Source organism: Bos grunniens, chromosome 7 (genome assembly GCF_055505025.1).
Source record: "Bos grunniens cultivar Pamir isolate PY7600 chromosome 7, Bosgru_T2T1.0, whole genome shotgun sequence".
Classification (NCBI taxonomy): domain Eukaryota; kingdom Metazoa; phylum Chordata; class Mammalia; order Artiodactyla; family Bovidae; genus Bos; species Bos grunniens.
In genome coordinates, this window is record NC_141171.1 from 108,532,677 (window position 1) to 108,558,923 (window position 26,247).

General features: G+C 42.0%; 1 long non-coding RNA gene across 1 annotated transcript; it reads right to left on the reverse strand.

Annotated features, from left to right (window-relative positions):
• Positions 1-18,912: 18,912 nt before the first annotated feature.
• On the reverse strand, positions 18,913-20,477 carry LOC147370090 (uncharacterized). Its single transcript, XR_015168405.1, has 2 exons — positions 20,183-20,477; positions 18,913-19,542 (listed from the first exon to the last, which is right to left on the reverse strand). It is a non-coding gene; the product is annotated as an uncharacterized LOC147370090 (long non-coding RNA).
• Positions 20,478-26,247: the final 5,770 nt, after the last annotated feature.

The window sequence follows — 26,247 nt, forward strand, 5'->3', positions numbered from 1 at the left end:
CATATCTGAACATAATAAAAGCCATATATGAAAAACCCATAGCTCAGTTCAGTTCAGTTGCTCAATTGTGTCCGACTCTTTGCAGCCCCATGGACTGCAGCATGCCAGGCCTCCCTGTTGATCACCAACTCTCGGAGTTTACTCAAACTCATGTCCATTGAGTTGGTGATGCCATCCTACCATCTCACCTCTGTTGTCCCCTTTTCCTGCCACCTTCAATCCTTCCCAGCATCAGGGTCTTTTCCAATGAGTCAGTTCTTCCCATCAGGTGGCCAAAGTATTGGAGTTTCAGCTTCAACATCAGTCCTTCCAATGAATATTCAGGACTGATTTCCTTTAGGATGGACTGGCTGGATCTCCTTGCAGTCCAAGGGGTTCTCAAGAGTCTTCTCCAACACCACAGTTCAAAAGCATCAATTCTTTGGCACTCAGCTTTCTTTATAGTCCAACTGTCACATCCATACATTTCCACTGGAAAAACCATAGACTTGACTGCATGGACCTTTGTTGGCAAAGTAATGTCTCTGCTTTTGAATATGCTGTCTAGGTTGGTCATAACTTCTCTTCCAAGGAGCAAATGTCTTTTAATTTCATGGCTGCAATCACCATCTGCAGTGATTTTGGAGCCCCCCAAAATAAAATCTGTCACTGTTTCCACTGTTTCCCAATCTATTTGCATGAAGTGATGGGACCGGATGCCGTGATCTTAGTTTTCTGAATGTTGAACTTTAGGCCAACTTTTTCACTCTCCTCTTTCACTTTCATTAAGAGGCTCTTTAGTTCCTCTTTGCTTTGTGCCATAAGGGTGGTGTCATCTGCATATCTGAGGTTATTGATATTTCTCCTGGCAATCTTGATTCCAGCTTGTGCTTCCTCCAGCCCAGCGTTTCTCATGATGTATTTAGCATAGAAGTTAAATAAACAGGGTGACAATATACAGCCTTGATGTCCTCCTTTTCTTGTTTGGAGACAGTCTATTGTTCCTTGTCCAGTTCTAACTGTTGCTTTCTGACTTGCATACAGATTTCTCAAGAGGCAGGTCAGGTGGTCTGGTATTCCCATCTCTTGAAGAATTTTCCACAGTTTGTGGTGATCCACACAAAGTCCTTGGCATAGTCAATAAAGCAGAAATAGATGTTTTTCTGGAACTCTCTTGCTTTTTCAATAATCCAATGGATGTTGGCAATTTGATCTCTGGTTCCTCTGCCTTTTCTAAAACCAGCTTGAACACAGGAAGTTCACGGTTCACATGTTGCTGAAGCCTGGCTTGGAGAATTTTGAGCATTATCTTACTAGCGTGTGAGATGAGTGCAATTGTGCGGTAGTTTGAGCATTCTTTGGCATTGCCTTTCTTTGGGATTGGAATGAAAACTGACCTTTTCCAGTCCTGTCACCACTGCTGAGTTTTCCAAATTTGCTGGCATATTGAGTGCAGCACTTTTACAGTATCATCTTTCAGGATTTGAAACAGCTCAACTGGGATTCCATCATCTCCACTAGCTTTGTTTGTAGTGATACTTTCTAAGGCCCACTTGACTTCACATTCCAGGATATCTGGCTCTAGGTCAGTGATCACACCATTGTGTTTATCTGGGTCATGAAGATCTTTTTTGTACAGTTCTTCTGTGTATTCTTGCCACCTCTTCTTAATATCTTCTGCTTCTGTTAGGTCCATACCATTTCTGTCCTTTATCGAGCCCATCTTTGCATGAAATGTTCCCTTGGTATCTCTAATTTTCTTGAAGAGATCTCTAGTCTTTCCCATTCTATTGTTTTCCTCTATTTCTTTGCATTGATCGCTGAGCAAGGCTTTCTTATCTCTTCTTGCTATTCTTTGGAACTCTGCATTCAGATGCTTATATCTTTCCTTTTCTCCTTTGCTTTTCACTTCTCTTCTTTTCACAGCTATTTGTAAGGCCTCCCCAGACAGCCATTTTGCTTTTTTGCATTTCTTTTTCTTGGGGATGGTCTTGATCCCTGTCTCCTGTACAATGTCTCGAACCTCCATCCATAGTTCATCAGGCACTCTGTCTATCAGATCTAGTCCCTTAAATCTATTTCTCACTTCCACTGTATAATCATAAAGGATTTGATTTAGGTCATACCTGAATGATCTAGTGGTTTTCCCTACTTTCTTCAATTTAAGGCTGAATTTGGCAATAAGGAGTTCATGGTCTGATCCACAGTCAGTTCCCAGTATTGTTTTTGCTGACTGTATAGCTTCTCCACCTTTGGCTATAAAGATATAATCAATCTGATTTTTGTTGACCATCTGGTGATGTCCATGTGTAGAGTCTTCTCTTGCGTTGTTGGAAGAGGGTGTTTGCTATGACCAGTGCGTTCTCTTGGCAAAACTCTATTAGCTTTTGCCCTGCTTCATTCCGTATTCCAAGGCCAAATTTGCCCATTACTCCAGGTGTTTCTTGACTTCCTACTTTTATGACTTCCCTGGTGGCTCAGACGGTAAAGTGTCTGTCTACAATGTGGGAGACCCGGGTTTGATCCCTGGGTTGGGAAGATCCCCTGGAGAAGGAAATGGCAATCCACTCCAGGACTATTGCCTGGAAAATCCCATGGACAGAGGAGCCTGGTAGGCTACAGTCCATGGGGTCGCAAAGAGTTGGACACAGCTGAGCAACTTCACTATAGCACTGTCCTCACTGCCGCTGCTGCTGCTGCTAAGTCGCTTCAGTCATGTCCAACTGTGCAACCCCATAGACGGCCTCCTACCAGGCTCCTCTGTCCCTGGGATTCTCCAGGCAAGAACACTGGAGTGGGTTGCCATTTCCTTCTCCAGTACATGAAAGTGAAAAGTGAAGTCGCTCAGTCATGTCCGACTCTTAGAGACCTCATGGACTGCAGCCTACCAGGCTCCTCCATCCATAGGATTCTCCAGGCAAGAGTACCGGAGTGGGGTGCCATCTGTCCTCACTATAGCCCCTATAATGAAAAGGACATCTTTTTTGGGTGTTGGTTCTAAAAGGTCTTGTAGGTCTTCATAGAACCGTTCAACTTCAGCTTCTTCAGCATTACTGGTTGGGGCATAGACTTGGATTACTGTGATACTGAATGGTTTGCCTTGGAAATGAACAGAGATCATTCTGTCATTTTTGAGATTGTATCCAAGTACTGCATTTTGGAGTCTTTTGTTGACCATGATGGCTACTCTATTTCTCATAAGGGATTCCTGCCCACAGTAGTAGACATAAAGGTCTTCTGAGTTAAATTCACCCATTCAGTCCATTTTAGTTCGCTGATTCCCAGAATGTCGACATTCACTCTTGCCATCTTTTGTTTGACCACTTGCAATTTGCCTTGATTCATGGACCTAACATTCCAGGTTCCTATCCAATATTGCTATTTGCAGCATCGGACCTTGCTTCTATCACCAGTCACATCCACAACTGGGTATTGTTTTTGCTTTGGCTCCATCCCTTCATTCTTTTTGGAGTTATTTCTCCACTGATCTCCAGTAGCATGTTGGGCACCTACTGACCCGAGGAGTTCCTCTTTCAGTATCCTATCATTTTGCCTTTTCATACTGTTCATGGGGTTCTCAAGGCAAGAATACTGAAGTGGTTTGCCATTCCCTTCTCCAGTGGACCACATCCTGTCAGACCTCTCCACCTTGACCCGCCCTTCTTGGGTGGTGCCACAGGGCATGGCTTAGTTTCATTGAGTTAGACAAGGCTGTGGTCCGTGTGATTAGATTGACTAGTTTTCTGTGAGTATGGTTTCAGTGTGTCTGCCCTCTGATGCCCTCTTGCAACGCCTACTGTCTTACTTGGGTTTCTCTTCCCTTGGAGTGGGGTATCTCTTCATGGCTGTTCCAGCAAAGTGCAGCCGCTGCTCCTTACCATGGACGAGGGGTATCTCCTCAGGGCCGCCCCTCCTGACCTTGAACGTGGAGTAGCTCTTCTTGGCCCTCCTGCGCCTGCGCAGCCACTGCTCCTTGGACCATGGGGTAGCTCCTCCCGGCCGCTGCCCCTGGCCTCTGGCGTGGGGTAGCTCCTCTTGGCCACTCCTGTGCCATCGCAGCCTAGCGCTCTCAGTCACCGCCCCTGACCTCCGGCGAGTGGTAGCTCCTCTCGGCCCTCCTGCGCGCGCACAGCAGCTGCTCCTTGGACGTGGGGTAGTTCCTCCCGGCCGCCGCCCCTGACCTCGGGCGAGTGGTAGCTCCTCTTGGCCACGCTTCTGCGCGGTCCGTCGCAGCCGGCATGCTTTTGTGCAGTCACACCAAAGCACAGCCACCTGTAGAGGAGGCACATACCGTGACAGTGTACGCCAGACACGTGAACTAACTTATGTGACTGGATCCACAAATATACGCTCATATCTTTGAAAGTTCACAACTTGAAGGCTCATGTGTAGGGGACTTATTATACTGGAAGTCATAGCCATAGCAGTTAGACAAGAAAAAGAAATATGAGGCATCCAAATTTGAAAGGGAGAATAAAACTGTCACTGTTTACAGATAACACGGTAATATATATGGAAAACCCTAAAGTCTCCACCAAAAAACTGAAAACTAATAAATGAACTCAGTAAAATTTTAGGATATAAGACTAATAGAGAGAAATCTGTGATTTTCTGTACACTAATAAACTATCGTAAAGAGAATTTTTAAAAAATCCCATTTATAATTGCATCAAAAATAATAAAATATAAGAACAAATTTAACCAAGGAGGCAAAAGATTTATATGCTGTAAGCTATAAGACATTGATGAAGGAAATTGAAGACTATACAAATAAGTGGAAATATAACTTATGTTCATGTTCATGGATTGGAAAAATTAATATTGTTAAAAGGCACTACTACCCAAAGCAATCTACAGATTTAATGCAACCCTTATCAAAATATCCATGACATTTTTCACAGAATTAGGCCAAATAATCCTAAAGTTTATATTGAACCACAAAAGATCCTGAATAACCAAAGTAATCTTGAGAAAAAAGAACAAAGCTGGAAATACCATACTTCTTGACTTCAGACTATACTACAAAGCTATAGTAATCAAAACACCATGGTGCTGGCATCAAACAGACATACAGACAAATAAAATAGAATAGAGAGCCCAGAAATAAGCCCAAGCATCTATTCTATTAGTCTATGACAAAGGAGGTAAGTATTACAGTAGAAAAAAAGCAGTTCATTTACTAAATGGTGCTGGGCAAACTGGACAGCTACATGTAAAAGAATGAGATTGCAACATCTCAAACCATATAGAAAAATAAACTCAGTATGGATTAAAGATATAAATATAAGAGTATAAATCATAAAATCCCTAGAAGAAAACAGGCAGAACATTCTTTGGCATAGTATAGTATAGTATAGTGAAGTCGCTCAGTTGTGTCTGACTCTTTGCGACCCCATGGACTGTAGCCTACCAGGCTCCTCTGTCCATGGGATTTTCCAGGCAATAGTCCTGGAGTGGATTGCCATTTCCTTCTCCAGGGGATCTTCCCGACCCAAGGATCGAACCCAGGTCTCCTGCATTGTAGACAGGCACTTTACCATCTGAGCCACCAGGGAAGTCCTGCGTCTTTGGCATAAATCATAGCAATTTTTTGGATAAGTCTAAGGCAAAGGAAACAAAGGCAAAATTAAACAAGCGAGACTTAATTAAACTTAAGAACTTTAGCACAGGAAAGGAAACCATTGGCAAAATGGAAAGCCAACCTACTATAAGGGAAAAATATTTGCAAATGATATGACCAATAAAGGGTTACTATCCAAATATATAAATAGCTTGTATAACTCAATATCAAAAAAATCCGAAACAACCCAGTTGAAAAATGGGCAGAAGACAAGAAAAGACATTATTCCAAAGAAGACATACAGATGGCCAACAGGCACATGAAAAGATGCTCACCATTACTAATCATCAGAGAAATGCAAATCAAAGCCAATTGCAATACCAATTCATGCCTGTTATTTGTTACAAATAACAAATGTTGGGGAGACAGTGACCCTAGTATACTGCGTTTGTGGGAATGTAAACTGGTGTGGTCACTGTGGTAAACAGTACAGAGGTTTCTCAAAAAAACTAAAAATACCATGTGTGTGTGGGGGGGTGCTAAGTCACTTCAGTCGTGTCCAACTCTTGGCGACCCCATGGACTGTAGCCCGCCAGGCTCCTCTGTCCATGGGATTTGCCAGGCAAGAATACTGGAGTGGGTTGCCATGCCCTCCTCCAGGAGATCTTCCCAATCCAGGGATCAAACCTGTATCCCTTATGTCTCCTGCGTTGGCAGATGGGTTTCTTACCAGTGGTGCCACCTGGGAAGCCCCAAAATATCATGTGCTGACTCTTTTCGACCCCATGGACTGCAGCCTGCCAGGTTCCTCTGTCTATAGGGATTCTCCATGCAAGAATACTAGAGTGGGTTGCCATTCCTTTCTCCAGAGGATCTTCCTGACCCACAAATTGAACCCAGGTCTCCTGTACTGGAGACAGATTCTTTACCATCTGAGCCACCAGAGATTTTCTCAAAATACCATAAGATTTAGCAAATCCACTGCTGGGTATATATCCAAAGAGAGTAAAAACACAAATTCCGAAAAATACATGCAACCCAACATTGAGAGCTGCACTATTCACAATAGCCAAGATGTGGAAGCAACTTACGTGTCCACCAACAAATGAAGGGATAAAGAAGATGTGTTGTGGATACATGCCGTCCCACTGAGCGCTGGATGATACAGCCTGCACTAGTGCTGAATTTTGCTCTTGGCAGCTCTGCATTGGAAAACTGATTGTCCTTGCTGCCAAAAGAATTCTTCTTTCACTATGCTGCTTTAGTCACCGGCTCCTGAGTCAAAGTCCCTGAAGGGGGCATCTGATTGCCAGAGCCTAAGTCATGTGCCACTAGAGTAGGAAGGCAGGTATCTGGTATTTTCTGCTGCTATAATGGAAAGTTTTGCCTCCACTTAGGATTTGTATAGTAGGAAATTCCTCAAACAGCAAAGAGGTTTGCATTCTAGGTAGCCAAAAGACAGAATACATGGCCACCTCCAAGCACATAGCTGATACTCAGAACCAACATTCAGCATGACTTTTAGAAATGTGAATGCTTAAATGTGTTTAGAAAATAGATTTTTCTAATTACAGTAACAGCAAAATGCAGAGATAAATAGGCTGTGAGATCTACAATACTATATCAAATGATTTCTGAAAGATAAAAAATGAAGAATTTAGAAGAAAGAGTTGATATCAATGGTTCAGCTTCGTAGTCATTGCAGAAATCTTTCCCCATGATCCATTTCAATACTTGTAGGATTTGAGGAGCTCATTGAAATAGGGTTTCACTCCAACTCTGACATGTTAATAGTGTAATGTGGGAAGTTTCCTCTTTATATAGGATGAACTTTCTCTCTTACAACATCCGCTCATGAATCCTAGATCTGATGACTCTAGTTATTCAGAATAGAGTGAAGTACAAGTTTATTTTAACTACTGGACTCGGACCAATATTTGATTCCTGACTTTGTTGCTTTCTAGCTGGGTGACTGCTCTAATTCTTGTTTTCTACAACTGAAAAATGAGGATTATAACAGTATCTACCCTGGAGAGTTACTGTGAGATATAATGCAATAATTTAGTGCGTAGATCAGTAACCAACAGAGTGAACATTCAACAAATATCAGTGATGACAATGACTGACTGGCTGATCAATCAATCACCGATGCTGATGGTAATAGCATTTCTGAAGTTAAAAGTCAGCTGCATGGAAATACAGAACGAAACTGAAGAAAGAACATTGAACTTTGTGAGATTCCAGTCATAAACCTTATTCTACCACTGGCCAATTTCATAGTCTAAAAGAAGTTACTGTATCATTTTTTTCCTGCAAAATGAAATATTCGGATTAAATTATCTTGGGCTTTCTTGGTAGCTCAGTCAGTAAAGAATCCACCTGTGATGCAGGAGGTCGGGGTCCATCCCTGGCTTGGGAAGATCCCCTGGAGAAGGAAATGGTAACCCACTCCAGGATTCTTGCTTGGGAAACCCCGTGGACAGAGGAGACTGGAAGGCATGGGGTCGCAAGAGTCGGACATGACTTAGCAACTAAACCAGCACCATCCTAATAAAATCCTTTTCAGCTCTAAATTTCTGAGATTTACACATGCCAACTGTTTTCCATACTGAACATTACCAGTTCCCTCAGCTGTGCCTTGTATAAGCTAACAAACTCAGCACGGCCTTGGTTCCCTCTCCTCAGCAGTGCTTGCCAGTACTCAGACTATTATTTTATTAGTAGACTTGTTTCTTCAGATAACTGAGATTCTTAGTTATATTTCAGAAACTGAAAAGAGAGCATAAGGATATATCTATATCTATATCTATATCTATAACGTCTGACTCTTTGCGACCCCATGGACTGTACCATGCCGGGCCTCCCTGTCCCTCACCATCTCCTGGAGTTTGTCCAAGTTAATGTTCATTGCATTGGTAATGCCGTCCAGCCATCTCATCCTCTGACGCCCTCTTCTCCTTCTGCCCTCAATTTTTCCCAGCATCAGGGACTTTTCCAATGAGTTGCCTGTTCGCCTCACGTGACCAAAATACTGGAGCTTCAGCTTCAGCATCAGTCCTTCCAGTGAATATTCAGGGTGGATCTCCCTTAAGATTGACTGGCTTGGTCTCCTCACTATCCAAGGGACTCTCAGGAGTCTTCTTCAGCACCACAGTTCAAAGGCATCAATTCTTTGGCATTCTGCCTTCTTTATAGTCCAGCTCTAACAACTGTACGTGGCCACTGGGAAGACCATAGTCTCGACTATACAGATCTTTGTTGGCAGAGTAATGTCTCTGCTTTTCAACACACTGCCCAGGTCTGTCATACCTTTCCTGCCAAGAAGCAATCGTCTTCTGATTTCATGGCTGCAGTCGCCATCCGCAGTGATTTTGGAGCCTATGTGCATATACGTATACATATATAAACAATATAAGCTCTGAACCATATGGCTTGCATTAGCTGTTTATGAAAAGAAAGTAATCTTACATAAACAGAATTTGATTACCTGTGCTTTAAACCGGAGTAGGCAATGGCACCCCACTCCAGTACTCTTGCCTGGAAAGTCCATGGACGGAGGAGCCTGGTGGGCTGCAGTCCATGGGGTCTCGAAGAGCTGGACTCTACTGAGCGACTTCACTTTCACTTTTCACTTTCATGCATTGGAGAAGGAAATGGCAACCCACTCCAGTGTTCTTGCCTGGAGAATCCCAGGGATGGGGAGGCTGGTGGGCTGCCATCTATGGGGTCACACAGAGTCTGGCACAACTGAAGCGACTTAGCAGCAGCAGCAGCAGCAGTGTTTTAAACACAGGTCTTATATGCTTGGAAATCCATGTGTGTTCTACAGATAGCCTGTATGTTTGATCACACTCATCTGTAAACTCTGTGAAGGCAAGATATACGGCTTTTTTTTCTCCACTATATCCTGGCATTTAGCAAAGACTATATAAACATACACACGCAGAGAGACAGGCATACATGATAAACTGAAAACCTGCAACATTTGTGCAACCTTAAATCTTATCTCAAAGCAAAGACAGACATTTGTCTCTTCAGGTGCTGACTTTACTTTTGAGGAATGGCGTTATGAAGAGTTTTGAATGGCACCTCAAAAAACATGGTGCTATAATATTTTGCTTAATTAATTTAATCTAGGCTTTTCAGCCATTACCAAGCCTTTGAAAAGTCAGTGCTGCCTGGAGTCTATATTGCCAAAAGTTTGGAAATGTTGACTTAGAGGTGGGAAGAAGTAGCCAGAAATTGCTTTTGTAGAATACCCCCTAATTTTGTTTTGAAGAAAAACTAAGTGTAGATGAGGACACTGAGAAAGAGATATTTTGGACTGCAGGGCCATCATTATGTAGATAATATTCAGCTTTATTCAGCCATACATCTCTCTTTCCTCCAGCCCAGATGGTGAGATGACTCATCTATTCCACTGGCCAGCAAAACAAGGGAGACAGAAGAGGAGCTGTTATAATCCAGATAAAAATGGATGATATTTAAGAAGCAAGGGGAAAATATTTCTAGGCAATGATGATGGTACATTGCTAGTACTTGTTAATACTTTACGTTCCTTTTCAGATTCACAGCTTGAGTCTCATATTGCTTTCAGGATTCCTGACGAGTAGTAGTTCTGACCAGGAATCCTTTTTATCTTTGTCATAGATGTAAGTTGCAAGTATTTTTGAGCATCATTTTACTTCAGTGATTTCTCTTTGTGAAGCCTAAACATCAACCTTCAAATGTGTGACTTTTAAAGTTAGTTTCTTTGAAAATCATCTGGCAATTTTATGTGAAGCACATTCTTGTCAAGGATTTGGCTAGGATGAATGTATAAATTTCTTTACTGAATACTGTGAAAGAATGGCTACTGGGTACAAAGAACAATGAGGCAGATAATTACAGGGTTTGAAAGACAAAAACGAATGGAGTAGGATAAAGAAGGTTTGTGTATTCTTGCTTCTATGGTTGTCATTATGAGAGGTTATGCTGAGTCACTGTGTAGGAGTTTTTAGATATGTCATTATTGGGTCAGGAAGATCCCCTGGAGAAGGGTTAGGTTACCCACTCCAGTATTCTTGGGCTGCCCTGGTGGCTCAGACTGTAAAGAATTTGCCTGCAATGCAGGAGAGCTGGATTTGAGAGATCCTCTGGAAGAAGACATGGCAACTCACTCCAGTATTCTTGCCTGGAGAATCTCCATGGATGGAGGAGCCTGGCGGGCTACAGCCCATGCGGTCACAAAGAGTTGGACATGACTGAGTGACTAAGCACAATACTGAAAATCATGTGTCTTGCCTCCTTCCCGAAAAGATCTGAAGAAATAATTGACCTCTAGGAAATCAGACTTGTCTTTCACTAAAGAGAGAATGGAAATAGCTAGGTAAGCTTTGCTCTTACCTACTAGTGGAATAACTACATTTTGAATCTAACTTCCTACTCCGTTTGCTCCCAGATCCATTGACCTGAGTTTCCTTAACTGCAGTTGCTATTAGTATTCTTCAATGCTAAAGCAGTTGATAGGTGCCTATGCCTTGTGACATTGGGTAAAATCTCTCATCTGCACACTCAGGGACAGTCCTACCAGCTGAGTCTACTTTCCTGTTGTTGTCTGGGGAGGGCTATTTACCTGCCCCATGCTAGCCAAATGAAACTAGTTCATACCATATACACTTTATTATGATGCCACTACAGCCTAACTGACTCTGCTATGATTGCTCAGAATCCTTCCCATACCACAGAAGATAGCTCTTATTTTGCCTGCCTAACACACATTTCTTCTTCTGGTAATGATGCCTGGAACTGGCGTTGGGGAAGAACCTCCTTTCGTTGCACACAATCTTTGTGGGTTCATTAATCAAGGTGTTCATCCCAATTTTGGCTTAGGAGTGGATACATTACTTATGAAAAGCCAGTCAGAGTCTATTTCTCCCTGGAATTTCAATCTTGAGCAGCATAAGAATAAAGCATAGTTAGAGCTATTCATCAAGATAGTATTGTCTATTAAAAAGATTGTCAATCATCCCCTACTTTCTAGATATCCAGAGCTGCTCTGTTTCACATCCATTCCAACACAAAGTTATTCAGCTTCTCTGTAATTCAATGAGCTAAACCTTTATTCACCTAATAAATTCTCTATCTGCTTAAGTTGGAGACAATTTCTATTGCTTGTAAACAAGGAATACTGATGATCTTTGTAAAGGGAAAAATGGTCCCTCAAAGATGTTCACAAGCTAATCATCAGAACCCATGAATATATTCTGCTACACGGCCAGAAAGTGAAGAATAACTAAAGAGCCTCTTGATGAAAGTAAGAGAGGAGAGTGAAAAAGTTGGCTTAAAGCTCAACATTCAGAAAACGAAGATCATGGCATCCAGTCCCATCACTTCATGGCAAATAGATGGGGAAACAGTGGAAACAGTGGCTGGCTTTATTTTGCTGGGCTCCAAAATCACTGCAGATGGTGACTGCAGCCATGAAACTAAAAGACACTTACTCCTTGGAAGGAAAGTTAAGACCAACCTAGATAGCATATTCAAGAGCAGAGACATTACTTTGCCAACAAAGATCCATCTTGTCAAGGCTATGGTTTTTCCAGTGGTCATGTATGGATGTGAGAATTGCACTATAAAGAAAGCTGAGCACTGAAGAATTGATGCTTTTGAACTGTGGTGTTGGAGAAGACTCTTGAGAGTCCCTTGGACTGCAAGGAGATCCAACCAGTCCATCCTAAAGGAGATCAGTCCTGGGTGCTCATTGGAAGGACTGATGCTGAAGCTGAAACTCCAATCCTTTGGCCACCTGATGTGAAGAACTGACTCATTTGAAAAGACCCAGATGCTGGGAAAGATTGAGGGCAGGAGGAGAAGGGGACGACAGAGGACGAGATGGTTGGATGGCATCACCGACTTGATGGACGTGGGTTTGGGTAAACTCCGGGAGTTGGTGATGGACAGGGAGGCCTGGTGTGCTGTGGTTCATGGGGTTGCAAAGCGTTGGACATGACTGAGTGACTGAACTGAACTGAATCACCAGAACCCATGAATATATTCTGCTACACAGCAAGGGGGAATTAGGCTTGCAGATAAAATTAAGATTGCTAATCAGCTGATTTTAAGATGAAGAGACTATTTCAATTGACCCAATGTGATCACACAGCATTAAATGGGGAAGAGGGAAGCAGAAGAATCAGAAAGAGAAGACATCTTGAGAAACACATGATCTGCCATTGCTGGCTTCAGAGATCGAGAGGGACTATAAGCCAATGAATGTGTGCAGCTTCTGGAAGCCAATAGTGAGACATCATGTGCAATACCAACTAGTTCTACAACTGTTCTAAAACAAAGTCTATATTAAAAATGAAATAAGATCAAAAAAACAGGGATAGAGAAGCAAAAAGCATTAGGAAAATGGGGAAAGACAGAAACAGGCAATTCCCTAAAAAAGTATAAAAATTGCCCATAAAGGTGTGAAAAGTTGCTCAATTTCATTTATATTATATTGTTGTTGTTGTTGTTCAGTCACTCAGTCGAGTCTGACTCTTTTCGACTCCGTGGACTGCAGCACGCCAGGCCTCCCTGTCCATCACCAACTCCCGGAGTTTACCCAAACTCATGTCCATCAAGTCAGTGATGTCATCCAACCATCTCATCCTCTGTCATCCCCTTCTCCTCCTGCCTTCAATCTTTCCCAGCATCAGGGTCTTTTCTAATGAGTCAGTTCTTCCCATTAGGTGGCCAAAGTATTGGAGTTTCAGCTTCAGCATCAGTCCTTCCAATGAATATTCAGAACTGATTTCCTTTAGAATGGACTGGCTTGATCTCCTTGTAGACCAAGGGACTGAGAAACTCAAATTAAAACATTTCTTATTTTGTTTTTGCAGAATATCTTTCTTCTCTTGGAGACAGTGCTCCCTTTTGTGGAAAAGCGTTCTTCCACCCCACTGTATCCCTGCAGTTCTAGTTAACCCAGTCAGTCATAACTACCCGATACATACGAAGCACTCCATTAATGTTAGCTGCTGCTGCTAAGCTGCCTCAGTCGTGTCCGACTCTGTGCGACCCCAAGAGGGCAGCCCACCAGGCTCGCCCGTCCCTGGGATTCTCCAGGCAAGAACACTGGAGTGGTTTTCCATTTCCTTCTGCAAGGAATGAAAGTGAAAAGTGAAAGTGAAATCACTCAGTCATGTCCGACTCTCAGCGACCCCATGGACTGTAGCCTGCCAGGCCCCTCCGTCCATGGGATGTTCCAGGCAAGAGTACTGGGGTGAGGTGATTAATGTCAGCTAGTAAATTGTTATTTGACTTTTGGCAAAATCTATGTTTGAGAAAATTTCCATTCATGGACAGCTTGAAATTGAAACACAGTTCCTTCCTGGGTCTTGGAGATTGGAAGGAGGGTAATCGTGACCACAGTGGGCATTATGGAGGCAGCAACGCATACATCAGGATCCTCTCCTAGGTCAGGCCCAGGATACACCGTTACGTGGAGGGCACTCTGAGTCTGCTCCTCCTTTCTCACTCGGATGCTAGATATCTACCATACTGGCCACCACAGTGACGATTTTGACTTGGTATTAGTTTGACTTCTAGGCCAGACATCGGGAAAGTCTATTAGCCTCTCTCTCTCTCATACACTTGCACGTGGACACACACACATTGTTCACTATGAAACTAAGAGCGATGAAGGTATACGTGGAATCTAGAAAGACGGTACTGATGAACTTATTTTCAGAATAGCAGTGGACATGCTTCCTGGTGGCTTAGACGGTTAAGAATCTGCCCGCAATGCAGGAGACCTGAGTTCAATCCCTGGGTCAGGAAAATCTCCTCGAGAAGGAAATGGCAACCCCACTCCAGTATTCTTGCCTGAAGAATCCCATGGACAGAGGAGCCTGGCGGGCTAGAGTCCCTGGGGTCTCAAAGAACTGAACACAACTCTGCGACTAACAACAGTGGAGATAGAGACAGAGAGAGCAGGCTTATGGACATAGTGGGGGAAGGTGAGAGGGGGCGGACTGAGAGAGTAGAATGGAAGCGTGCGTTACCCTGAGTAAAATAGATGGCCAGTGGGAAGTCGCTGTATAACACAGGGAGCTCAACCCAGCGCTCTGTGATACCCGAGAGGGGTGGGCTGAGGTGGGAGTCGGGAGGGAGACTGGAGACGGAGGGGACACAGGTATACTCGTGTCTGGCTCATGCTGATGTGCGGCAGAAAGCAACACAATGCTGTAAAGCAGATTATCCTCCAGTCAAAAGTAAATGAATTTAAAAAAGAGTTATGCGAGGAGGAACGTCTCACTTGAAGGCCTTCTTGTCCCACATTCGCCTATCCCAGGCTCTGAAAAGATGCTCATTTGCAGCAGCATCTTTCAGTCGATTGGACCACCTACACAGTGGTGGCTGCTGAAATCCAGCTTGAGATATCACTCATCCCCAGTTCTTTTTTCTTAGCAAACTGTGGTTTCTTTGTTTACAGACCTTGGTGTGGTTTCTGGTATTGCAGCCATAGCTTAGTTTAGGATCAAGTATAAAATCCCCAGATAGATCAGCGCTTGCAAGTGGGTTTAGGGAGAGGCCACTGATGATGGTCAATTTCTACAAGTCCTGTGACACTGACTAAAGGTAAGCTGCCCAGGAGATCTGGAAGGTATCAGAATGTAAATTTATTAGCTTAAAATGAAAAATAACTGTCACAAGAAGTGGAAGACCCACGGTCAGAATGAAGAGTTTTCCCTTCTTACAATCAAGATTATGCGACTAAAAGTTTACCGACACATAAAGATTTTAATAACAGGAATTACGTAAATCAAAGGTCTGTTACTAACAGGGTTGATGTGTCCAAAACTCCATGGGTATAGTTTTGCCCTAGGGACAGTATTCAAAACGTGATGCCTAAGACCCTGTCTCATTAAGAATCTGTTGAAATGGACATGGCCAATGTTATCCTTGATAACTCTCCTTTGTGTGTGTGGGGAAGGACCCCAAACCACCCTCCATGGCCCTCTTTTTTCTGGGTTTCTTGGCTGATCTGACAGGTAAGGTTATAAACATCATCTGCACTTTATAGTTCTGAAGACGTAGAAAGTTATCCCTTTTGTAGGAGAACCTGTCCATCAAAATATGGTAATTATACTTATTTTACAGTTTGTCTCATAAAGCAATCCATTTCCTTCATTTCTAAGTTCTTGAGGGCCACCTCTATATATACTTCTCTGTTCACATTACATCTAGCTTCTGACAAGCACAGTATTTTCAATTTGTTGCCATATGGAGAAAAACATGTAAGAAACTGACAGATAATAGTTTAGAAATTTATCTTTATCTTATGAAACGCAATAGACAGGTGCGAAAATGTTGAGTTACAAGTTAAATCAGTTATAAAAGACGTATCCTTAAAATAATCACAGCAGAAGATTTTTCTTAGTCTAAATGGCATGCAGTCCTTTCCGATCATTCATCATGTTTTCTGTAACATAATTGATTTTTAATATTTGATGCGTTCATATCTTATGAACTGTATAATAGCGATCAGCATCAGATGAGGGTAAATTTGTTTCTAGAATGAGTGATTAACGTTAAAACCCTTTTGTGAAGACCATAGTGCGTATTTGAATGAAAGACCGGAACATGTTAACAATACCAAAGGAATTACGTCATCAGCTATAAACTGCTCAGATGCTGCCATCTGCACATTATTCTCCTTTCCTTAAACTATTCATATGAGGTAGTGATACATCTCAATTATTTTTCAAATAGGCAAAGTTTAAAAATTATGAAATGTCATTAACTCATTTGCAGTTTTATGTTTTGACTATTTGCCAAATTAACTTCCTTTCTCACGTGGCCCTTATTTTAGAGCATTTTTAAAGCTCACAATATGTTAGTTGTATGAAACAGCTTGTCTGCCGGAAGGATTCTGGGAAGGAGCCTACTGTTCCAGCTTGGTTTTGGTTCATACGGGCTAATATTTCGACTCTGGATAGGAGGCAGGCAATGCTGAAGTCAAACGAAGCTCTGCATGCGGATAACAGGGCAACCGGGTCTGTATTTAAGCCAGTAACTTCTGCAGTCACTCTCCCCTGGAGCCGTTCTTCGGGGTATTTGTCATGGTTTTGGCCCAGCATATTTGAACCAAAGTCCCAAGCTTCACAGAATTTCTGCTGTATGAGGTCTGCCTCACCAAGGTAAAAGACAGAAAATCCAGTCTCTTTAGCAGTGAAGACATTGGCATACGACCTACGTGCCTTCATCAGTCACTCTGTCGTGTGAAGCTTTGACTGGGAAGTCAACAGCTCAAGGAAGGACGCGCGGGGGTCCTGCTGGGCTGGCGAGTATAATGACTAAGATGAATGGCTTTGAGGGTGGCAGTGGTTGCACGGATGAGTTTCTGGACTGGGACTGGCTTTGCTCCCATCAGTATTTGAGCTTCTGACACCAGTGTACAGAGAGCGTCTGGTGCTGGGAGAGCCCATGGCAGCTTCGTGGTGGTTTCTTTAGACCATTCTTGTTGGAAGCTTGGCTACAGGTGTGGTTCTTGCCTTTACAATTCTGTAGCTTACAAAGTAGTCTTTTAATAAACTCATTTTCTGTTTAATCCTCAGAGTCACAGTGTAGAGCTACAAGTAAGAACTCTGATCATAATGTGAAACCTCTAAATATAAATCTGAAAATTTCAGGGGCCCTGATGTGAAGGTAAATTTGAAAATAAAGTTATCATGAAAGAAAGGATGGCTGAGTGGTCAAGAGTTAAAAACAGATTTGATGAGTCCCTGGATCCCACCAGGGGCTTCCCTGGTGGCTCAGAGGTTAAAGCGTCTGCCTCCAATGTGGGAGACCCTGGTTCGATTCCTGGGTCGGGAAGATCCCCTGGAGAAGGAAATGGCAACCCACTTCAGTATTCTTGCCTGGAGAATCCCATGGATGGAGAAGCCTGGTAGGCTACAGTCCATGGGGTTGCAAAGAGTCGGACATGACTGAGTGACTTCACTTTCACTTGGATCCCACCTTTCCTGAAGCTAATATGAACACCTACACGTGAAAATTGTGAAAATTGCTCAGTCGTGTCCAACTCTTTGTGACCCCATGGATTGCAGCCTTCCAGGCTCCACTGTCCTTTGAATTCTCCAGGCAAGAACACTGGAGTGGGTGGCCATTTCCTTCTCCAATGAATACCTATGGAAGTAGATAAATCCTTTTTTTTTTCTTTTTGCAAAAATCATTTTGGATTGGATTATTTGTCGTTGAAGCTGAATGCATTCTGATTAATACAGGTTCTTGATTAATATGTATATTTGTGGCAGGAGTGTCAAAGACTTTATAGGTGCTTTAAGACAAGCACATTGTTACAGCTCATAGTGACAGAGTTGGGGTTCAGATCTAGGAAGTGTGACTCTTACCTACTGTGTCAAAAGGAACCTATTAATCGGAATATGATACATATGCTGCTGTTACTTAGTCACTAAGTCACGTCCGGCTCTTTGTGACCCCATGGACTGTGGCCTCCCAGACTCAACCATCCATGGACTTCTCCAGGCAAAAAGACTGGAGTGGGTGGCCATGTCCTCCTCCAGGGACCCAGGGATTGAACTCACATTTCCTGCTTTGCAGGCAGATTCTTTACGACCCAAGCCACCAGGGAATCCCATGATACATACATACATGCTCACAATTATAGACATTAAAACGGATACAGGGCCTCCCTGGTGATCCAGTGGCTAAGAATCTGCCTGCCAAAGCGGGGAGGTACGTTCCATCCCCGGTTCAGGAAGATCCCGCATACCGTGGGGCAACTCAGCCTGTGTTCCACGCCTACTGAGCCCCAGCTGGTGCAACTCCTGCAGCCCGTGCACACGGAGCCTGTGCTCTGCAACAAGAGAAGCTGCCTCATAAGAAGCCCATGCACTTCGGCAGAGTAGCCCCTGCTCACCTCAACTAGGGAAACCCCGCAAGATGCGATGAAGACCCAGTGCAGCCAAAAATAAAACAAAACTGAAAAAAAAAATAGACAGCAGTGATTAAAAATTTTTCTTTTTAGCAGCAGAATCTTTTAAACAGAAAAGCTTTTTTTTTTTTTTTTTTTTAAAGTAAAGCATGTGTTTGAAAGCCTGCTATTGATGAAGGTTGGATTCGGGATGGGGTCAGGGTGTGGAGGCCCTCTGTCCACTTGGCCACAGTCCAAACCCTGGAAACCCCTGAGGAACCTCAGGAAAAGCGCTGGGCCTCCTCAGAGCACCAGCGTGAAACTGGGTGTTTATACATGTGAGATTCAGGGATGTATGAGGGTGTTCAACATGCAGTGTTGGTGAGAAAAGCAAATTAAAACAAGCAACCCCACCTACATATGAAAAAAATACATAGGAACACACATGAAAATATTCATGGACTGATGGGTTTGAAAGTGGTTTTAATTTTTAAATTTTTATTTATCTGAATTTATTAAGATTATCTTTGTATGGAGGACATCAAGGGTTTTATTTTTTGTTGTTGTTAAATTCAACATTTCTAAGCTGACTTTCCCTTAAAAAGCCCTGATCTCACTACTTTAAAATTATGTATTGACAACGTCGGATGCCGAATCAAATTAATTTTTCAAAGTTAACGGAAAACTGAGAAACGTAGTCAGTTTTCTCTATGTCTATGATAACTGAGAAATTACGCATTTAGCATATATTTAGCAGCAAGCTGACACTCAGGAGTATTTCGATACTGAACTGAACTTAGAATTCTCGGTTCTTCCCTTTCAGTCTATTGAATAGAAACCCCAAAATGGCTTCATAGCTTTTGAACTAGCCAAGGAATATTTGTCCTTTTCAAAAACATGGCCTTTGAATAGACACCTTGGCTTTTAGATGCAAATCGATAATTTACTTGATACAGAGACCTCATCCCCTCTCACCTCCTCTCCTATCAATGCCCTTTGCAATCTCGCTGAGCTGGACGTTCAGGCCTAGTCACTGGATCGGCTCTGGCTCAGTGCAAAATTAGCCTCCGTGTGGCTAGCATCCTTCTAAATACATCTGCGTGAAGAAGAGAAATCGTTATTGGTCCTTTATTAGCACCACTAAAGATTTTGCCTTTTTAATTAAAAACTGCACTTTTTTAAGTCATTGAAATAGATAGACTGAGAAATTAAAATTCTATTTTGTTATGCCCTCCAATATATGACATCATTTGTACATTTAAAGACAGCTGTCATGAGAAAAATCATGGTTTTTTGGGGGAATTGTAAGGGGTCTTGGAGATCATATGGACTTGTTTTGCTGGTAAAGAAACATACCCTGCAAAGGCTGTGACTTGTCAGCGTTACACAGTACAAGTAGGATGTAGAATCCAGCCCTCCTTACCTTGGCAATCATGTCATACTACTTGTTATGAAAGAGCTTCCTAAAAACTTCCAAATGGGCTTGAGACCTCTGGCATTTCCATCTGATGATTTTCTTTTTCTTATGGGAACATGGAATTCACAGGGAATGAAGGCAGTATGAAATGTTCAATCTATTATTTGTTATTAACAATGTAAATTGTTAATTCTTTCTCATTGCAATAAGAAGAAATTTAACCCAAACAGAGGTAAGTCCAAGTTTAGGAGACTTCTACAGCAACTCTATGACAGCATTCTATTTAAAGAAGCAATTTCATTTTATATGATTCTCTTACCAGTTCTGTGATATTAGCACAGAGGAGGATGACAGGGTCCAGAGAAACGAAGCAATAGGACTTGGTCATAGTGCTGACTCTGCTCGGGGACCTGCTCCTCAGGCTCTCAATCATTGCTGATGCAGCTAGAGGGATCTTACAGACATGGAGAGAATCAGTTAAAAAAATCCAGATTAAACAACAGAGAAGGCGAGGCTGGGAGGATCTGAGGGAACAGCACTGAAACATGTACATTGCCGTATGTGAAATAGATGGCCAGTCCAAGTTTGATGCCTGAAGCAGGGCGCCCAAAGCCATCCAGGACAACCCAGAGGGGTCGGGTGGGGAGAGAGGAGGGAGTGGGGTTCAGGATGGGGAACACCCATATGCCCGTGGCTGATTCAGGTTGGATGCATGACTAAAGCCATCACAAAACTGTAATTATCCCCCAATTAAATAAATTAAGTTTTTTAAAAAAGATTAAACAACTGGAAGTATTCAGTTAAAGACAAAATTCCCATGACCAGTTCGAGCCCTGGTTGGGAAGATCCGCTGGAGAAGGGATAGGCTGCCCACTCCAGAATTCTTGGGCTTCCCTTGTGGCTCAGCTGGTAAAGAATCTGCCTGCAATGCAGGAGACCTGGGTTCGATCCCTGGGTTGGGAAGATCCCCTGGAGAAGGGAAAGGCTGCCCACTCCAGTATTCTGGCCTGGAGAATCCCATGGACTTTATAGACCATGGCGTTGCAAAGAGTCAGACACGACTGAGAAACTTTCACCTTCACTTCACCTTCACGCAGTCAAAATACTGTCCTCACAGAGGCAGAGATGCAGAATGGCTTCTTTTCATTTTGGCTTTTGGACATGAATTTGTAACTTTGGGAGACTGTTCTATTCTCTCAGCTGAAAGAAAGCAACTGGACTTTGACATGCCCTTACGGTTGATAGACTTAAAAAGCGGTACAATTAACAATGAAGGTCTTCCCGTCTGGTGAAGTATACTTTAAGGTTCTGCTGCAAAATCTTCTATAGCATATGGAGAGAGGCTCATAGACTCTGCAAAGCTGTGACAAGCTCCCCACACACCGAGGTGACCTAAAGCAGGGTGCTATGTTGACAGTGACCAGCAGATTGAGACACTAGTTCACCAGTTAGAACATTCAAGTGGTTTCCCTTTTATCCATTCAATTTTCTCACAGATCCAGTTCTTATCAGTTCTGTTTAATTTCATTCAGGTTGTATAATTTGCATGGATGATTTAGCAAAATAATTCCTCATTTTCTGTTAAAAATGCCTTTTATGATATTCATCCTTTCAATCAATATTCACAACAAATATTTATTGTTAGACATTGAGCTGATCACTATTTGCAAATTTTGTCCCTCTTTTATCTGTATTTCTTTCTATATGCTCTTCCCTCCATCTAGAAATATCTTTGCACATGTCCGACTCTTTGGAAACCCCAAGGACTGTAGCCTGCCAGGCTCCTCTGTCTAGCAAGAGGGGATTCTTCAGGCAAGAACACTGTAAGTGGGTTGCCATTTCCTCCTCCAGGGGATCTTCCTGACCCAGGGATTCTTTTTCTTTTCTAGCTAAATCCTCCTTATCCTGCAGACTCAGCTCTTCTGAAAAGGCTTTCTTAGTCCACAAATTACTTTGATGCCAATACTTTCATTTACACCCAAATGGGTACAGATAATCTTCACTGGAGAAGAATACAGCATGTGAACACAGAAGTGGTTTGTAATAGACATGCAAAGGAAGCCATGCCTGCAGGTGAGAACAAAAGAGTAGCCAGAGAGAGAGGGGAAAACCAGGAAAGACGCCAAAGGACCACTGAGGCTACTGAGGCTTGCTCACTGCTGCAGAGAAGACAAGTCAACCAAGAAGTGAAAACTTTGGTTGGTTTGTATTCGTATCTGCTTCAGTGCACGTAGTGGTACAGTGGTAAAGAATCCACCTGCCAAAGCAGGAGACGCAGGAGACTCGAATTGGATCCCTGGGTTGGGAAGATCTTCCATAGAAGGAAATGGTAACCCACTCCAGTATTCTTGCCTGGAGAAACCCATGGACAGAGGAAGCTGGCAGGGTACCGTCCATGGGGTTGCGAAATAGTCAGGCTGATTTGAGCGACTAAATAAAAGAGCAACAATGCATATACAGCACACTGGAATGACTCATAAAATCTAGGAACAGTAGTTGCCTACAGAGGACAGCAGACTCTTGGCAGATGAGGAATATGGACGGAAGGTTGACTGTTACATTTTGCATACCTTCTAAAGTTATTGAGTTTTAAATTATGTTAATGTAATACATACTCAATATATTAAATTAACGTCTGCCTCCAATGTGGGAGACCTGGGTTCAATCCCTGGGTTGGGAAGATCCCCTGGAGAAGGAAAGGTAACCCACTCCACTATTCTTGCCTGGAGAATCCCGAGTACAGTCCACAGGGCCACAAAGAGTTGGACACGACTGAGCAACTTCACTTACTTACTTAGTTTAATTGTAACTCATTAATGTTCATAACAAATTAGCAAAATATACAAACTTCTAAAATTTTTATGTGAAATTAAAATTGAGTTTAATGGGTCAAATGATCTAATCAACATTTGCATGAAATTTGTACAATAAATCCTTTTGCATTTGCTAATTATACTGCTTTGGAAAATAGAGGATACTTTCCAATCCATTTGAATTAAAAATCAAAATATACTAAAATTGTATAAGGCATTTTCTTATTTCACAAACTTCTGGAATCCTTTAAAGGAAGTGAAATGCACCAGAAATACAAGATTTATGTATAACTAATGAAGGATAATTGAGAAGGCAATGGCACCCCACTCCAGTACTCTTGCCTGGAAAATCCCATGGACGGAGGAGCCTGGTAGGCTGCAGTCCATGGGGTCGCTAAGAGTCGGACACAACTGAGCGACTTCCGTTTCACCTTTCACTCATTGGAGAAGGAAATGGCAACCCACTCCAGTGTTCTTGCCTGAGAATCCCAGGGACGGGGGAGCCTGGAGGGCTGCCGTCTATGGGGTCGCACAGAGTCGGACACAACTCATGTGACGCAGCAGGAGCAGCAGCAATGAAGGATAAAATCTTTGTGTTCGTCATGAGGTTTATCTAAGAATGAAGAATGTTTAAAAAAACAACTTTCCTTTGGGGAAATGAAATCATGAAAATGACAGAATAATTCCACTTGCCAAAGAATGTTTGTCAAAGTATTAGCATCCAAAATATGCCGCCAGGTAGGCTAGAACTTTTTTATGAAACGTGAAACACATATAAACAAGGACTCTATCATTACGGGTTTTTAGTGCTGTCTGTAGAGATACTTGGTTAATGTATTGATTATATATTATAATCTCTGTGTATTAAGCTTTCACGTCTCTATGCCATTTGCTGTCATTGCTTTTCTCATTCTGTATCATACCCCCTGTGTGGGATCATGGGGTGAAATCTAACCTGTCAGACCCTGCGTTCTGGGCTGATTTGTAGCTAAACAAGAGGTTGCTTTTCACTGTTTTTAGCTGAGCAGCCTGAAATAAATTCCAATTTATTTGTAACTCAATTAAAATTAATTAGAATTAAGAAATACCCTGAAGTTAAATAAAAATGATAATACCCATTCTTTTTAAAAAATATGTAAAATACTTATGTACCAAGTTTTATAAAACTTCCAAAAGAATTTTCCAAGAACTTACTTTAAACATTTGTTAACTTTTAAAAAATAAAACATTCCTCCAATGGTTAAATTTCACATTTTTACCTAAGAGAAATCCTTAGGATGTGTATTATATATCAATTTAATAAGCTTAAAAGATTATAAAGGGACATACTCCATCCTTAGAGTAGATTTTGAAGACTAGCAGCCACATATGAGTGCTGTAAGGGAAAAATGGCAGTAACCCAACATTTGATCCATTCTCTATTCTAAGCACGATTAGTGCTATAACACTGTGTGTGTAAAACTTGCTCAGTCATATCTGACCCTTTGCGGCCCCACGGACTGTAGCCTGCCAGACTCCTCTGTCCATGGGATTCTCTAGGCAAGAAGACTAGAGTGGATAGCTTTCCCTTCTCCAGGGGATCTTCCCAGGGATCAAACCCAGGTCTCCCTCATTGCAGGCGGATTCTTTACTGTCTGAGCCACCAGAGAAGCCCAATATAACATTATAATTTATACTTTATTAACCATTAGGAGAAAATAAACTGATTTCCATAATTTTTCTTTTTAAGATTAAGTCCCAATCAAATAATTTTTTCCACTATTTATACCAAAAATTTGTTTCTCTGATTAGGACACTTAGAACAGGCTAGGTTATCTTGCAGTGGCAAATTAATCCTGAAATCCCCATAAACACGACAAAAGTTTATTTCCTGTTCATAATGCAAGAATAATACTATCTGCTGTGTTGTGACTCAGGCAGTTCCCCTCTTGTGGTTTTGTCATCTCAACAGGTGGCCTTGAGTGCTGTGTCAGAGGCACCGTCCACCCCAGTTACGGGCTGGTGGCCAGCATGGGCTGCATGGCCACAGCTGACCACAAGGAGCTGTAAGATGCTATGTTCTGCCATGTTCAGGAGAGAGAACCAAATAGATCGGGTGAACACAAAGCATTGCCTTTGCCACAGTTTTAAGTATAAACCCTTTGAAAGTACTTTTTCTAGTACCGAATACTCTTGGAAAAGGAGAAGCTGCATGATTGAAACCAAATTAGAGCCATTCCTCCTCTCTATTCCTTGTGCTTATGATGCAAATGTTTCAACTAAACATGTCCTCACGTAAAACTGACGCTCCAACCCTGGGATTTATGAACATCCCCGGTGTCTTATTGCCTTCAAGATTTAATGTCATAATTCGTTTTATTTTAATTGGATATGGGACTGCAGATGTAAGAGTATATCAGTTTTTAGTATTGTCAAGCAGAGAGCATCTCTCATCGTGACTTTAGGGAAGCTTTTAAAAATATTACCATCAAAAATGGTTTGCATACCTCTGATAATAAATATGGCCTTAAAAGTTTTATTGCATTAAGCATTTGATGGAGTTGAGAACCTACATTAACAGAAATGAAATTATATCTAATAAAAATACTCTATAAATGTCACAGAGATAAATGAGGTGTTTTTATAACCCCAAATTCTCTTTCATCTGGGAGCATTTTTAACCTAAAATAAGAGCCCAAATTTCCCCAAAGTTTATGGTTTCAGGCTATTTTGAGTTTCACCAGAATGAGTATTTTTTTTAAACAAAAGTTTCCCTTCCAAACTTTGAAGTGCAGTCAAAGAATGTTGAAATATTTGCTGTTGGCTTGCTTTATTAATGTGAAGACATCCTGAGTACAGAAGAGAATCAATGGCCATATATCTAGCATACCTAGACTTTTCCTTGCCACACGGGGCACTTAGAACAGACCATATAGCTGTCATTTGAGGTCTGTGGGTTGACCTACTGGGTACAACATGAGGGTTATATATGGTAGCTGGCCTGGCAGGTCTGAGCACTGGTGTAATATTTATGAGTTTCAGCATGGTTCCTGGACCCTTTATAGTCTCAAATAAGTAACAAGTGAAAGTCTGAAAAGTAACTTCATTGTTGGAAGTGAGGCAAACTTACTTTAGCCAAAATAATAAATAAATAGGAAAACAAAGAAGCAAGGAAATAAAGCTTTAAAAATTTCCATATAAGAGATTTCTTATCTCACATTGCCATTAACAACACTGATGGCAAAATCTAACTATAATGAGAAACATGGGAAAAAAGGACATTTTGAATTTTTAGCTCCCGTTGACTCAGAAATAGCCAAAAGATAAAGATTTCTGTTTGTTAATTCCTGATGGAAGCCTTAGTTGCCAAGTCATAACTTGGATCACACAACTAAAAGGTATTTTTACAGAGAAGAGGGAAAAAACTCAGAGAAACTAGCTTTCTTCTGTAAGAAAGTAGTTTTCTTCTTCCTAGTCTCAAAACATGGGCAGAAGAGATATTTTTGCAATGTACTAAAATATAATTGTATAATTGGGCTTCCTTTGTAGCTCAGTCAGTAAAGAATCTGCCTTCAGTGCAGGAGACCCGGGT